The sequence below is a fragment of the Lissotriton helveticus genome (assembly GCF_964261635.1).
Source record: "Lissotriton helveticus chromosome 1_1 unlocalized genomic scaffold, aLisHel1.1 SUPER_1_unloc_1, whole genome shotgun sequence".
Taxonomy (NCBI): Eukaryota; Metazoa; Chordata; class Amphibia; order Caudata; family Salamandridae; genus Lissotriton; species Lissotriton helveticus.
The window spans coordinates 5,716,132-5,732,461 of NW_027611648.1; the positions used below are offsets into that span (position 1 = coordinate 5,716,132).

The following is a 16,330-nucleotide window of genomic DNA, read 5'->3' on the forward strand; positions in this document are numbered from 1 at the left end:
GCTCCAGGATGTAGGAGTACGTGGAAAAAGCAAGCAAAAACATTGCGGCCAGCCTAGAGCTCCAGAAGCTCTGGTAATGCCAAAAGGCTGCTATGGTTGAGTTCCAGCCATGGCAGATGGTGTGGGGTTTGGGGCCTGTGGTTCCTGGGGCTCTGCTAGGTAAGTGGAGTAGACCCTACCCTATCCTAGAAAGAAAAGGGGCGGTCACCTACCTGGTAGACCCTGGCTCTGACAGGAATCATAAGAGGGTCATCCATGTCAACCGTCTGACACCCTACTATTACATGGCAGATGTGACCTTGCTCATGGTTACAGGTGAGGATCAGGAAGCAAAGAGTGAACCTGTCCCTGACCTGTCCAACAATCCAAAAGGTGGGTCAGTGGAAGGTGTGGTCTTGTCAGACACCCTACCTGCCCATCAGGAGACTGATTGCAGGCAAGTCCTAAATCAGTTTGCTGAGCTCTTCTTTTTGACCTCTCGCCAGACTGGCTGGTGTATCCATGATGTAGATGCTGATGGAAGCCTACCGGTCGAGAATAAAACATACAGGCCGACTGAACATGTGAAAGAGAACATCAAAGCTGAAGTAAGCATGATGCTGGAATTGGGAGTTCTTAAGCCTTCTGAGAGCCCCTGGACCTGCCCAGTTGTCTTAATCCCCAAGCCTCATAGCCAGGATGGTAAGAAAGAAATTAGGTTTTGTGTGGACTATTGGGGCATGAATGCTGTGACCAAAAGCGATGCATACCAAATTCCATGGGCAGATGAACTTATTGACAGGTTGGGAGCAGCCAAGTATCTGAGCATGTTTGTTCTCACATCAGAGTACTGGCTGATTGGTCTGACTCCAGGAGCAAAAGAAATATCTGCATTTTCAACCCCAGATGGGTATTATCAGTTCACTGTAATGCCCTTTGGTTTGAAAAATGTATCTGGCACTTTTCAAAGGTTGGTGAACTAAGCCCTTGCTGGATTGGAATCCTTGAGTGCAGCATATCTACACAACATTGATGTCTTTAGCTCAACCTGACAGGATCACCTGATCCACCTTAGGAAAGTACTGGAGGCTCTGAGAAGTGCAGGTCTCATTATCAAGGCATGCAAGTGCCAGATAGGGCAGGGAAAGGTTGCATACTTGGGTCACCTTGTGAGCGGAGGCCAGGTTCAACCCTTACAACCCAAGATCTAGCCCATTCTAGACTGGGTGGCTCCAACTACCCAGACTCAATTGAGGGCCTTCCTTGGCTTCCCTTCGACTATAGTAGGTTTGTGAGGGATTATGGCACCATTGTGGCACCCCTCACAGAACTGACTTCCAGAAGAATGCCTACAAATAGTGAACTGGTCTGTGAGCTGTCTAAAGGCTTTAGACACGCTGAAGGAAGCAATGTGCTCTGCAGCTGTTCTGAAAGCTTCAGATTATGTCAAGCAATTCATTGTGCAGACTGATGCCTCGGAACATGGTATAGGAGCAGTGCTATCCCAAAAACATGACCAGGGTCAAGATCAGCCACTGGCTTTCATCAGTAGAAGGCTAATCCCCAGGGATCAGCGTTGAAGTGCCATTTAGATGGACGCCTTTGCTGTGGTTTGGTCCCTTGAGAAGTTTAGGTCAAACCTGTTTGGCTCTCACTTCCTAGTTCAACCGACCACAGGCCTCTCAGATGGTTAATGCAAATGAAAGGTGGAAATCCCAAACGGCCAAAGTAGTCCATCTCCCTACAGGGAATGGACTTTGAAGTGAAACAGAGACCTGGATCTGCCAGTACAGATGGACTTTCCAGGTTGTCCCATTTAGACGATGTTAAATGTTATGTTATGTTAAAAATACTTATATAAAGCGCGCGCACACCACAAGGTTTCATGGCGCTGCGGACAAGGGAGTCCTGCCGCTAAGTGATTCATTCATAAGCCCGGTGAAATAGCCATGTCTTTGAGAGTTTCCAAAATTGAGGATATGATATCATCTATCTAATGTCCTGAGGGAGAGAATTCCAAAATTGAGGGGCCAGGACCGCAAATCTTAGTCCCCCCCCCCAATTTCTAGCGTTTAAAGTACGGAGTAGCTAGGGGATTCAAATGGGAAGACCTACGATCCCGAGTGTGGATATGTCTTTGTACCCGAGTAGATACAGGGACTGGGCAGTTGCCATGCGGCGCTTTAAAGAGGAGGCATCCCAACTTGAATGCACTGCGTTCGACTACCAGAAGCCAATGTAACTTTTTCATAAGAGGGGTGACATACTGCATTCTTGCCTGGCGATAGATTAATCTAGCAGCCTGGTTTGGAACTAGTTCCTGTCTCTTAGATTGATATGCCGGAATGCCAAAGTTCAGCGATGAGCAAAGTGATGCAGTGAGGGTCTGTCCAGTCACAAGGAATGATAGATTCAAGTTGAATGGAATTAGCTTTAGAGATAATTAGATCCAAGGCCGCTCCCAGGTTGTGGGTAGGACTTTTGCATATTTGAATCAAGTTTAGGTCAGCTTGAAAGGTTATTAGGCTAATCACTGATTGGTCATTTGGGTAATTCCAGTAGAGGTTGAAGTCACCAAGGAAGATTTGGGTGCATCAATGGATGGGAGGTTATCTCCTGGAGGGTGGTAAAACGCCTGCAGTTTGTCTTGATGCCTATCTGTACTCAGGATATCGATGCCTAGATATTCACACGAGATGAGAGTAATGTTTTGTGCTTGCTTCACAGAGCGATTATTGCAGTGAGTACAGGCGTTACCTCCTCCAGGTCTGTTTGGTCGATCTAATCTGATGAAGTCGTAGCTGGGCGGTGCTAGAATGTCGAACGATGGTGTGAAGGAGTAATTTAGCCAAGTTTCAGTCAGGACTATAAGGTCAAGATCATGAGTAAGCATAAGGTCAGCGTGTTTAGATGCCGATCTGCAATTAAGTAGCGTACATTTCAGGTGGGGTATGGCGACAGCGGAGGCAGCCTGAGGGATGGGAATTTGCTTAAAGTTGGAATTGTTACCTGCTCTGTGATTGGGCCTAGCATCTCTATGTGGATTTGACTAAAGGAGGAGGGAGTAAATATTGTTGTCCGATTGGGTATCTTTCATCCTGATGGGTCGGAAAGAGGCGTGGGGGTAGGGAATTGTCTTTCAGGTCAAATGAGGAGACTTTGCGATGGCTGAGATCCCATTGGATGTGCGGGGTGACATCAGTCTAACGTGGTTGTTATTGGATCCCCTCTGTGGTGGGATTACAAACATATTTAACACTGGTAAGAAACACTCAGCATAGATTCTACTTAACAAGGCTAAGATTTGGCACACCGCATTATATAACAGCATTCTCAAACTGCCCATGTGAAGGAAAGACCCCCCAGTCCACTATGCACTTCTTACTGTTTTCTACCTTTTATAAAGATATCTGGAGAATTGTTTTAAACCACTTTTTTAACCAGTAGGCTTTTCCATTATAAACACACTTTTAACTTATTATGTACTATGGATAATGTAAAAACTGTTTATTCTGTTATTAATTTTATACAAAGGGCGATTAGGAAAAGAAAAGATTCGTCAAATCTGGAAGCATTAATATCTGAAAAACCTGATGACTGCCTTTAGTTGTGTCATTATTCCATAATGTTGATATAATCTATCATCCTAATCTCAAGTATGTTTATGAATATTTTTTTTTCTTCCCCTTTTGTTATATGTTAAGATTTTGCACAAAAACGCTTGCTTTGTACATATGCGATTTTTGCCCTGATAATTATCATAGTACTGTATATTGAATAAAGATGTAATGCCTGTTATGAAATACTGTTTTTTTAAAGATGTAATTATTTGAATTTTTTATTTATTTATGTGTATATAGTACCTTCTGTCTAGTATGCTTTACGGTTGTATGTTTTACACCGAATAAAGCTGGTTTGACTTGACTTGACTATTGGATTGCTAAAGGGAGGGTCTAATCATACCCATCGGTCTGGTGGGACACCAACAATTAGCGAGCTCGGAGGTGAGGGATATTAGGCTTTAAACCTCAACTGTAAGTTGATGAAGCTCCTGAGAGATCTCAGTGAGTTTGGCGTCATTAGTAATGTGGAAACAGGAGGTCGTGATGTGGGTCAGGGGGCCAGGAGAGAGGGTGCTCCGATTTATGATGTTAGGGAGAAGCTGAGTTGGGAGAACCAGGGGAGGGGGGAATAGAGATGGAGTCATGATTGAGGAGTGGGGGTGTGGGACTCATATTATTATTATTTAGTAGTTTGTAAAGCGCACAGCTACCTCCGACGGAGGTGTCCCGGCGCTGAAGCTCATAAACTGATTGATGAGTCGATAGGTGCCATGTTATCAGTCATGTTAGGGGGTTGCTAGATAGCAAGTGTCAGGGTTTGCCAGAAAGGGTGTCACAGATGCATCAGTGGTGACAGCGGGGGCTCAGCACTTTCACCCATTCTTTTTAATATACTCATTGAGCCTTTGGCAAAAGCATTGAACTCAGCGAACATTCTATATCTCCTATATGCGGACAACACCCAACTGTATATGAAAATCTCCTCACCAGACGACTTCATGTCCCTCAACGCTATTCTACAGAATACTCAAAGTTGGCTCACTGGCAACCTCCTCATGCTTAACACCAAAAAAAACAGAATTCCTCCTCATCGCCCAACCCAATCACACACCCAAGATAGACTTATGGTTGAAACACCTAACTTCCTTTGATTGTGCTCCACACATCATTGACTCTGCGAAATCCCTGGGAGTCACCATAGACAAACACCTGAACATGCAGGCACAAATCACTAATGCCACCAAGGGAGCTAATCACCAGATGAGTATACTAAGGAAACTTAAACCCTTTCTCCCACTGACCGACTTAAAAATGGCAGTACAGGGGGGCGTGGCTAGCAGCCGAGCAAGATGGCTGCTTAGTGAAGGAGCTCCAGGGAGGACGTAGCCCTCCAAGTCAATCCGGCAAATTATCCGCGACAATACTGCATCCCAAGGGTCTGTGCTGAGGCCCAGGACCGAGCGGCGGCTGTAGGCGCAACTCCGGTCGACATCCGATACCGGGTTCCAGTGCCAGCCGACGGCGAACTACAGCGGCCTACCTCCCACGCAGCGACCGGGGCCTCAATTGCTGGATGATCCCGGTGTAAGATGCGGAGGCAGTAGCCCAGGGCAGGCAGTGGTGAGGGCACCGGAGACACCCCTGGCGACAACGGGAGGAGGCGCGATCCGCGCATACACCAGAGTCTGTGAAACTGCCTGCAGCAACCCAAAAACAGCAAGTGGAGCAGCCAGGGTGCGGTGGGGCCTGGATACTGGGGCAGAGCCGAAGACTAGATTAGTCAAGGACCGCAATAACTGGGAGCCCAGGAGAGCGTAGGCGCACGACCTAAGGGGCACAGAGAGGACGCACACCAACGCTGGTAGGAGGCCACAGAGCATGGCCCACCCCTGAGTGTCATTCAATACTGTGAACCCCGGCACTGTGGGAGACCCTAAGAACCCACACGGCCTGACACTACACAGCGGGCGCGACGCACCTTGTCTAAAAGCGGCCACATAGCTCGGGCCAGTGGTGGTGAGCGGAATCGGACTCTGTAGAATACAGTCAGCAACTGACCCACCCCCTGCTATACAACAATCCGATGACCTATTTGAGAACTGGCCATACTGAGTCAAGAGCCCTAAATACTCTGCGGACCACGAGGCCCATAAACTCAAGAAAGGCGATGGCATTGAGTGGTGGTATACCCTGACAGTCTCAGGAGACATCATGGCGGGCAGGGGTCCTCGGAATCAAAACACGCAGTCCAGATTAGCCAAATATGCTTATGGCAAAGACTTTCCACCACTGTCTGAGGGACAAAACTCCTCAGGGAAAACTACAGAAGGCGACGGTCCCCAAAAGGTGATGCTAGAGGACATAATGGCGGCCCTCACGAATGTCCAGGCTACAGTGGGGTCAATTTCCACGGATGTATCCCTACTACGGGCGGACTTCCAGAAAATGACGGCCAGAGTCACGGAAGTCGAACAAGTCACCAAAACCTTAGTAACAGACACAGCTGCGCTGCAGAAAGTGCTGGCTCGGCTTGAAACTGAGAATAAGTTAATGGCGGAGAGGCTAGACGACCAGGAAGGACGCTCTTGCAGAAACAACGTCAGAATTCGTGGTATTCCAGAAAGTGAAGGCATTCCGGCAATGGATTTATGTGTCCTTGACCTGATCAAGACCAGGTTGCAGCCCAAAGGACTTTCCAATTTTTTCTCTGTGGAGAGGGCCCATAGAGTCCCGGGTGACAGACCCAAACCGGGGGCACCCCCCAGACCGGTGCTCGCTCGCCTGTTCAACTTCCGCGACAGGGATGCCATATTGCAGACTGCAAGAGTCTCTCCATCAATTCGAATCCAAAACTCAGCGGTCTCCTTTCCAGACTACACAGCAGCGGTCTCATGGCGCAGACGAAGTTTCCTGGAGGTAAAAAAATTGTTGAGGGCGCAGGAGCTGCCCTACTCCATGTTATTCCCTGCAAAACTTAGAGTGGTGACGGAGGGCAAGACGTGTTTTTTTGAAACGCCAGAGGAGGCGCACGACTGGCTTGAAGGATGGTGACGAGTGGACAGGCCACGCCGCGGTAACAGAAGCCAACCTTGAAGGGACGAGAATGTGGATACAGGTAGCCAAGACCCACAGCAGTCAGATCCGGACAGCTTGCAACGGTCGGAAACAGACGATCCTAGCAAGTGCGGAAACTACTGGTGAAACAACAACCGGTTAGCTAACACCCATGCAGGGACAGATCACGGGCATGCCGCCCTTGGACACTGGACTGACGCAGGCTCGGGAGAGAAGAGAGGGCCTGCGCTTTCCCTTGGACTTCTTACCCCCATCAAGCAAGGACACTGTTCAGGTTTGGGATGAAGCGCTCTGCTGAGTTGGGATGGCGGGCGGTTCCGAGTCCGTCAGGCAGGGAGGAAGGGTGGGAGAGTGGGATAAGGGGTTGGGAAGTTTGGGTTTTGTTTTTCTTTGTTCTAGTTTGCAGCGGCACTGATAACAAGGCAAATTACCTTCTGAGTAGCAGGTCTCCACGCAGCTCGATTAGGAAATGGACTGGGCTCCTCGTCCACCGCATCCATGGCGATTCACACCCCAGCTGACCATGCCCAGGGCATGGCCCCTGAAGCTCAAGTGACCCCCCCTCAGGCTGTTAACTTGGAATGTCCATGGGCTCGGAGACAAAATTAAGAGGGGGCTAGTGTTACAGGCCCTGAAACGTCAAGCTCCCACATTAGCGCTCTTGCAAGAAACACACCTCACAGGCACGGCATGTAAGGCACTAGACAGATGGGGGTACAAGATGGTGTTACACTCCGAGTTCTCGTCAGGCTCCAGTGGAACGGGCATCCTGGTGCGGAGGAACTCTTCCTTCATAGTAATCCAAACCAGGAGAGATGACGAGGGAAGATTTTCAGCAATACAGGGTCAATGGGAAGGCAAGCTTATTAACGTGGTATCAATATACATCCCCCCAGCACTCCATGCGGTGGCGCTCCCAGCACTGAGTGACTTTATACTTGCATTGCTGGAAGGGAACCCCATTATTGGGGGGGACTTCAATGCCACAATGGACCCCAACCTAGACAGATATCCAGTTAGGACACAGACACCCGGAGTCTCCCGCTTGCAGAGCTTCACGGAGGCGCTGGGGCTCGTTGATGTCTGGAGGCATAACCATCCCACAACGCGCCAATATACGTTTCACTCCAATGCACACAACAGTCTGTCTAGAATAGACTATTTTATGACATTAGACACCTGCTTGCAGAATGTTGAGGGCGTTGTGATTAAACCCAGGAGAATTTCTGACCACTCGCCAGTTGTGTTGACCTTCACTTACCAACATGAGTCCCCGTGAAGAGTTTACCCTATTTACCCCGGGTACTTACAAGTCCCAAAAATTAGAAAAGAACTCCGCAAAACCACAAAATACTTCTTTGCGGAAAAGGCTGCATCTGTCAGCTCCCCGTCCACAGTATGGGAAGCTTATGAGACTTTCATCAGGGGGCAAGCTATAGTATCCATCACAGGGCATAAAGCGAGAAAAACAGAAAGAGTTAGCAGACTTGGAGCTAGCTGTACACGCGGCCGAAATAGAGCACTCGGCAGATCCTACACCTGACACGGCACACGTTTTGCACCTCAGACAACAGCAGTACAGGGACTATCTGCGGAATGAAACAGTGACTAACCTCACAGTGACCAAGCATAAGATATATGATGTAGGGGACAAGGCGGGGAGGCTACTGGCTTGGCTGGACTGGCGTGAGAGGGGTACCAGAGGTATTGTCCAAATACGGACCACAGAGGGACAACTCACGACAGACCCCCGGACCATAGTAAATACATTAGCAGGGCATTTCCGGGAAGTCTATGCATCGACTTCGGAGATATCAGAGGCTGAGGCCTCAGCATTCATAGCCAATATAGAAATGCCCAAACTAACGCAGGAGGCCTCTCTGGAACTGGAGGCGGATCTTACAGAGGACAAGTTGCAAGAAGCAATCCGTTCATTGCAGTCAGGCAAGGCACTGGGACCCAACGGGATCCCAATAGAATTATACAAACAGTTGGCAGAATCCACTAGTCCACATCCACTGAAGATGTACACCGACAGCCTCGAGAAAGGTGAACTACCGCTGGACTAACGGCTGGCCACAATAGTGGCTATCCCAAAGCCCGGTAAGCCCCCGTCCGAGTGCACCTCTTATCGCCCAATATCTCTGCTTAATGCAGAGGCTAAAATTTTGGCTAAACGTCTAGCAAACAGACTGATGGCGCACCTCCCACACCTAATTCACCCGGACCAATCCAGCTTCATGCTAAATAGAAACACCGCATTAAACCTCAGGCGCTTGCATGGAGCACTGGCTAAGGCACCATCCCTGACGGAACTGGCAGTTCTCGTATCCTTGGATGCGAGAATGGCCTTTGATATGGTGGAGTGGAGTTACCTTTTTGCGGTCCTTCCACATTTGGGATTTGGCCCTAAATTTTGTGCGTGGATCCGCCTGCTCTATACAGGGCCCCTGGCGTATGTCACGGCTAATGGGCACCTATCAGATGCCATACTGCTGGCGAGAGGGACGCGCAGGGATGCCCCCTGTCACCGCTCCTATTCGCGTTAGTATTAGAACCCCTTGCGACGAGGATTAGAGGTGCTTCTTTATTGAAAGGAGTCAGATGAGAGGAAGCGTGGGAAGACCGTCTTTCCCTATATGCTGAAGACATTCTGGTGTACCTTACGGCCCCAGGGAATTCCATACCGGTGCTCCTTGAGACATGTGACAGCTTTTGTAAGCGATCAGGATACACTATAAACTGGTCCAAGTCGGTATTATATGTCTGAAGGGCCCCGCACCGCAGCTCCCGGATAATTGCCCACTTGTATTCGCGCAGGACTCATTCAAATATCTAGGCATACACATCACGGCCGATGCAGCAGACTTTTTTTCCAGGAACCTAGCCCCCCCCTGGAGCGCTTAAAAAAGGATGTGGCACATTGGGAGTCCCTTCCCCTGACACTGCTGGGGAAGGCGGCATTGCATAAGATGATGACCTCGCCCCGGTTTTTGTATGCCCTAGAAAACACACCGTATCCAGTACCGTTAAAATATTTTAAACAAATAGCTGCGCAGGCTACCACACTCCTCTGGGGCAACAGACCGGTGCGTATAGCACAAACAAAATTGTACAGGAGCTGGCATGATGGCGGAATAGCACTCCCCAACAACCTGCTATACTACTGGGCGGCGCACCTCAAGGTTATTAACCAGTGGATGCACGCTCTGCAGACCGACCCAGCTTACAAGGCGGATAGGGCTCAGCTAGGAACAGGTACTATGCTCGCAGTCCTGTACAACAAAGGGCAAGCGGTAAAACTGGTGGGCCCGACAAAACACACAGCCACGCTTTGGCACGCAGCGCAGACACGGTTGGGATGGAAAGGGGTCATCACTAAACTAACACCTCTCTGGGACACTAGACAGTTAGGACACCTGAGAAATAGCAAGGGATTCGAGCAATGGGACAGCATAGGTATTTCCACGGTGGCGGATCTGTGGGACAGAGGGAATATACTATCATTTGACCAGCTCAGGCAACAATACGAACTAGGCCAGACGGAAGCTTTCAGATACACACAAATACGTCACGCATTACTGGCGGTATTGCCGCAGGACACTGAAGTCCCTGAGGCTTCCCCACTGGAAGATCGGTTGCTTACAGACCACATGCCAAAAGGCGCCACGTCCTTTACATACCGCAAACTAATCAATAACCTGCCGGACCCTACAGTTTCACTACGAAATAGATGGGTGACAGACGTGGTAGGCATGGATGATACAGAATGGCAGGAAGCCCTGGCCTCGCCCAAGGAGGTAGGAATCCCCGCGAGACTTAGATTAGTACAGCTTAAGATCTTACACCGCACATATACTAGAACCACTCTACACAAGATGGGTAGGACACAACATCCATATTGTCTCAGAGGGTGCGGGGAGAAGGGATCCTTTTTCCACACATTATGGGAATGTTCGGCAATAGCGAACTATTGGCGGACGGTGCTGCGAACAATATCACAAGCAATGGGAATGTCACTTCTGCCGGAACCGCGCAGATGTTTACTCAACATGTGGGAACCCAATGATCTTACACGTCCTGGGCAAACATGGGTTACGCTGGGCCTCGTGGTAGCAAAACGCAACATAGTGCAGAAATGGGGAGCAGTGGAACTGCCTTTGTCGACGGTCTGGTGCAGAGATATGAATCTTATCATGATGACTGAAAGGACAAAAATCGGAAATGCCCCCAGAAATGGACCAAAATATGGGCGGCGTGGAATACGTACCGGGGAGAGATTTGTAGGCTGATACCAGAGACGAGGAAGATAGTTCAGATGAAGAGTTTGGGGATGGGTGAGGGTCCTGTACTAGATGAACTGCTGAAGGATATAACTGAAGATAGACAGATTGTTGCAAAATTCAATAGTGAAATGTGTTAAAGGTCTTGTGAATTAGCTGAACCTTTTGCCTATTTGCCTTTTGTTGTTTCTGCCGATGTTTTGAATGAAAACAATAAAAAGAGATTTTAAAAAAATGGCAGTACAAGCCCTAGTGCTACCAAGATTAGACCATGGAAGCACCACTCTATGCGGTTTCCCCAAATACTAGCCGGCCCCACTGAGGGCATCGCTTAACGCTGCGGCCAAACTGGTATCAGGAACTAAAAGAAATAACTACATCTCTCCGACCTTGAAAGTTCTGAACTGGCTGCCCTACGAGGCAAGAATGCACCTAAAGATCGCTTGCATGACCCAAAAGCCCTGCATAGCAATACCCCCAGTTACTTAGCTCTAAAGCTAGAGCGATCGGGAGGATGCAGACTACTGCGAAGTGCGAGTTCACTTCTACTGAAACCACAATCCTTCCATAAAAAGAGAACTGGTTGCAGAGCATTCTCAGGGATTGCACCGAAGATTTGGGACTCCCTACCTCCAGTGGTACGTGGAATCTCTTCCTTTACCTCCTTCAAAAAAGAAGTAAAAATGCTTCTAATGCACAAATATACATTCTAAGTTGACCTCTAGCCACCTATGCGATCCATATATTATATTATTGCCTACATCTTTTGTATTGAAGGCGCATACTAAATGTGTTTACTACTTCAACCACCTAATGTTTAATAACTGTGTATTGTCCTGACAGAAACCTGGCTTCGTGATGACACTAATCCAACTTTGACGTTGGCTATTTCCGAAGACTACGGTATTCTGTGTGCCAATAGACAAAACGGGAAACAGGGTGGAGGTGTGGCTATCGTCTACAAAACTAAATGGGGGATCACATCACCTCACTTTCAGCAGACTGATTGTATAGAAGGCCTTTCTTTCTGCATCAAGCTTTGGGCGTCCATTTCCTGCTCCGGCCTCCTGCTCTATCGACCTCCTAACTCTAGTCCGACCATTTGCCTGCCTTGGCCGATTATATCATTCAAGCATGCAAACGGTACGCTAACTTCACAATACAGAGGGATCTGAACTTACATGTGGATGACGTATCCTGCCCACACAGTTCACACTTTATTGCCACCCTAGCAGGATGCAACCTTACGCAATTAGTTTCCCTCCCCACACATAAAGCAGGCCACATGCTGGATCTGATATGCTCTAACTTTCCCGACATTACGGTCCAGGCTCCTTGGCCAGTAATTTGGTCTGATCATTTTCTTATCCCCTTCCATTTTCAGCTGACTCATACTGATAAAACCACCTCGATCCCTAAGGAGTTTGGAAGAAACTGGAGCAAAATCTCCCCAGAATCATTATCCAATTACATGAAGGATTCTAAACTGGCTCCGGAACACGATCTTGAGTCTAGCATCTCGAATTTAAATGAGTGGGTGGACACAGCTCTCGACTCCCTAGCACCTCAGAAATTGGTAAAATCCCCCAGATCCTCGCCCTCAGCACCTTGGTACTCTAAGGAGCTTAGACAAAAAAAGTCCGCCTGTAAGGTTCTTGAACGCAGCTGGAGACTTACATATTCTGTTGAAAGCAAGGCTGACTATTGTGCAGCTCTCAAAGAATACCGCAAACTACTCTTAGAGAACAAAAGAGCCTTTTTATCTGATAGGATTAACAATGCTAGGAACTCTTCCAGAGAGATTTTTAAGATTGTCAAATCCTTTACCGATCCACAGGCGCTGACTCACACTCATCCTACTTCACAGTTTCTATGTAACAAACTCTCTGAATTTTTCGAAGATAAAGTTGCACTGATTTATACCTCATTTTCCAAATTGCATGACGACCGCCAGACCTTTGAAAAACAAATAATGGAACAGACCCCTTCATTGGTACTCGCAGAATTCACTGAAATTTCAGAGGAAACCTCTCTTGGGAAATTACAAAAATGCAAGTCTGGCTCACATGGCGACCCCTGGCCAGCTAAACAATATAAGGCCCTGGCAGGACTTCTTAATCCCCATCTAAATCCTATTTGGAACTCATCGCTGAGGTCGGGTATCTACCCGGCAGCGTGGAAGCACGCATTCCTAGTACCCATCCTAAAAAAGCTAACGCAGACCCAGAGGCCCCTTGTAACTATAGGCCAATCTCCCTACTACCTGCGACGGCCAAGATTTTGGAGAAGCTAGTTCATCAACAACTGGCCAGTTTCATTGAGTCCAGAGATCTCCTTCATGACTCTCAATCTGGGTTCCGCTCCGGTTACAGTACGGAGTCAGCCCTTATTGAAATGGCTGACTCAATACGATGGGCTTTAGATGATGGCTCTAAAGCAGTGTTAGTGCTGTTAGACTTGTCTGCAGCATTCGACACCGTCTCCCATCCCATCCTCCTGAACCGCCTGAAGTCCATAGGAATCCAGGGCACAGTATTGACTTGGTTATCTTCCTTCCTCTCAGACCGCAAACAGCAGGTTCGAACCCATCCCTACACATCCACTGTAAGACCCCTTAAATGGGGCGTCCCGCAGGGCTCCGCATTAAGTTTGCTTCTTTTTAATATATACCTCACCCCGTTGGCCAAAATGATCTCGAAACCGGGAATCAAAATAACATCCTACGCTGATGATACACAGCTTTTATTCACCTATAATGATGTATCTGCTGCCACCTTTGAGCCCCTCAAAAAATTACTCAGGAATATTGCGGCCTGGATGGACCGCAATTTCCTAAAACTCAACGCGGATAAGACAAAGGTCTTATTCTTCAACCAACCATCTCCCCTTGCCTCCAACCTATGGTGGCCGGAGGAATTGAGCTTTGCCCCTCTTCCCAAAGAGTCGGTCAGGAACTTGGGCATCAGGTGGGACAACTGTCTGTACTTCGCCACTCAGGTTCAGACAGTCTCTGCCGCCTGCTTTAGTAAAATTAAAATGATAAAAAAATTGACTACCTGCCCTGCGATACACCAAAACTGTGGTCCATGCTCTTATTACGTCGCACCTAGACTATGCGAATGGACTTTACCTGGGTTTGTCAGAGGGCCTGCGCCACAGACTCCAGACGGTCCAAAATGCTGCAGCCCGCCTGGTCTGCGGCATCTCGCTCAGACAACATATATCCCCCTTTCTGCGGAAGCTGCACTGGCTCCCCATAACCAAAAGATTCGAGTTCAAAGCACCCACACTAGCCTTCTGGGCAGCTAAAGGTCTAGGAACAGTCTACCTTAGAAAGAGACTCCACCCATACAATAATTCCAGAGCTCTACGATTTAATTCCAAGCATCTGCTTGTCACCCCCAGATTTAAAAAAAACTAGATCAGGAGGCAAATCTTTCGAGGTGGGTGCCACCCAACGATGGAACAAACTTCCGCTTCACCGCTGCCTGATGCAGTCAGTACTTGAGTTTCGTAAGTCTCTCAAGACCTGGCTATTCTGCCGCCAGGATTAGGTGTGCCTTTGACATGCTCCAAGTGCTGTCTGTCTACCAGTGCCGGGACACCCCGTTGGGGTAGCTGCGCGCTCTATAAATACCTAAAATAAATAAAATAAAATATTGTGAAGCATTCTGATTCCCTTGTGGATCATTCTTTGTTGACTGCTAGTCACCTATGCTATACATATACTACTATCTACTATTGTAAAGCGCTCTGATACCCTTGTGGGTCATGTTCGTGCTATATAAAGCGTTAAAAAAATAAATTTACGTAAATGTTCAGAGGTAAGGGGCAGACATGAGGCGAAGGTGTTAGTATCGAGTCAGTGTATTTCAGTGGTCGCTGCTCTAGGGGTGTGATGAGGGCTCAGGCTATCATGCCGAAAAATGTTGGTTGAAACAAGCTGCAAGGGTAATGGTAAATGAATGCTGTTGGGTAATCTGATGAAGGTGGATAGGGAGGAGGGGAACAGGGTGGAACAATACAAGCAGTGGGGAGAGGGGAGGATACAGAACGAGATACCCGTGGGATTACTAAAGGGCTAGGATGAGCTTGGGTCAAGGAGGAAACTTATTCATCACAGAGAGTTTGATGAGAGGAAAATTTCATCAAGTAAGTCTAGATTGGGTTCAGATGCTTGGATGAGGATAATCCCATTATTATAAAGGGAGATGGTTGCCTCTTCTCGGCCAACAGTAGAGGGAGTTACCCAGAGTCTGAGACTGTGGGGGGCTTTAGTGGATGCAGTAATCCGGAGCAGAGAGCAAAGAGTTTTCCTTCATTGTGCTGGTCTTTTAATGCAAAAGATAAGGTCACTTATGGTAGCGCCTTTATTCGTGAAGACATAACGGGTAGAAATAAGGGTTTGTGGGAGAAATTTGAGAAGGCTGTGATTGAAGTTCTTGACCACACTTTTAGATAGTTTATGGGATATATGATAGTGTAGTTTGGAGTCTAGTGATCTTCAAGAAAGGGAATCCATGGCTAAGGGCACCAAATTTCCAGAGTGGAAAGAGGGGAGGGACCGGAGTACTACATGCTCACGTGGGGGGAAGCTGAGGGAAGTTGAGGAGAAGGGGGTATGGTCAGAAGAAGGAAGGAAGGAAGGAAGGAAGGAAGGAAGGAAGGAAGGAAGGGATGGAGCAAACCATGGGGTGGCTGGAGGAGAGTTCCATGTCACTGTTCTACAAAGACAGCCCATTAAACAGCAGAATCATGACAGAAGATGTCCAGAGAGAAGAAGGTACTCTTTCTGTTTTGTGCTTCCCAGCGTTATATGCATGAGATTACTAGATGGAAAACAGAAAATCCTGAAGAGAGGGCCCAGCTGCAAATATAAAAAGGGGAGGTTGAAATACATTAGGTCAAACTAGATTATGCAATTAGGAAGATAGAATCCAGATTAGAGGGATAGGGGGGAAAGGATAAACAGTGGCCTAGAATGCACTTGGAAATTCGATAGACCGAGCCAGTCTGGAAATCTAAGCAGAATTAGAAAACAAAATCATTCTAAGATGGCCGCCACCGTGGAAATACTTTGAAGCTACAGAACATGATGGTCCTTCTTTCATGTCCACAAGAAGGACATGCTAAGTCCTATGTCAATATCTAGATTCCTAGAGTCTTAGAGGCGCCGCCATTTTAGATTGGGCAGGGACTTTATAAGGGGAGAGGGTCGATACATGATGCAGGGCCTATAAGGCTCAGAGAGAGCCCCTTTACGCCACAAGAGCCCCAAACACAATCAGCGCACAAAAGGCCCCCGCAATCAAGCCTTGAGACAACAGTGAGGGGAATCCTCCTGAAAAAGAGTTAGTAGTGAATTAAACCAGTCACCTCCATGAACAATAGGATTTGATGCATGGCACAACATTCTGATGTCCACCGTGC

The 16,330-nt window shown here is 47.9% G+C and overlaps 1 protein-coding gene across 1 annotated transcript in view; it reads left to right on the plus strand.

Moving 5' to 3' along the window:
* The window catches only part of LOC144805419 (uncharacterized), a 78,743-nt gene that overhangs the window by 51,294 nt on the left and 11,119 nt on the right, over nucleotides 1-16,330 (plus strand). The window lies entirely within an intron of this gene.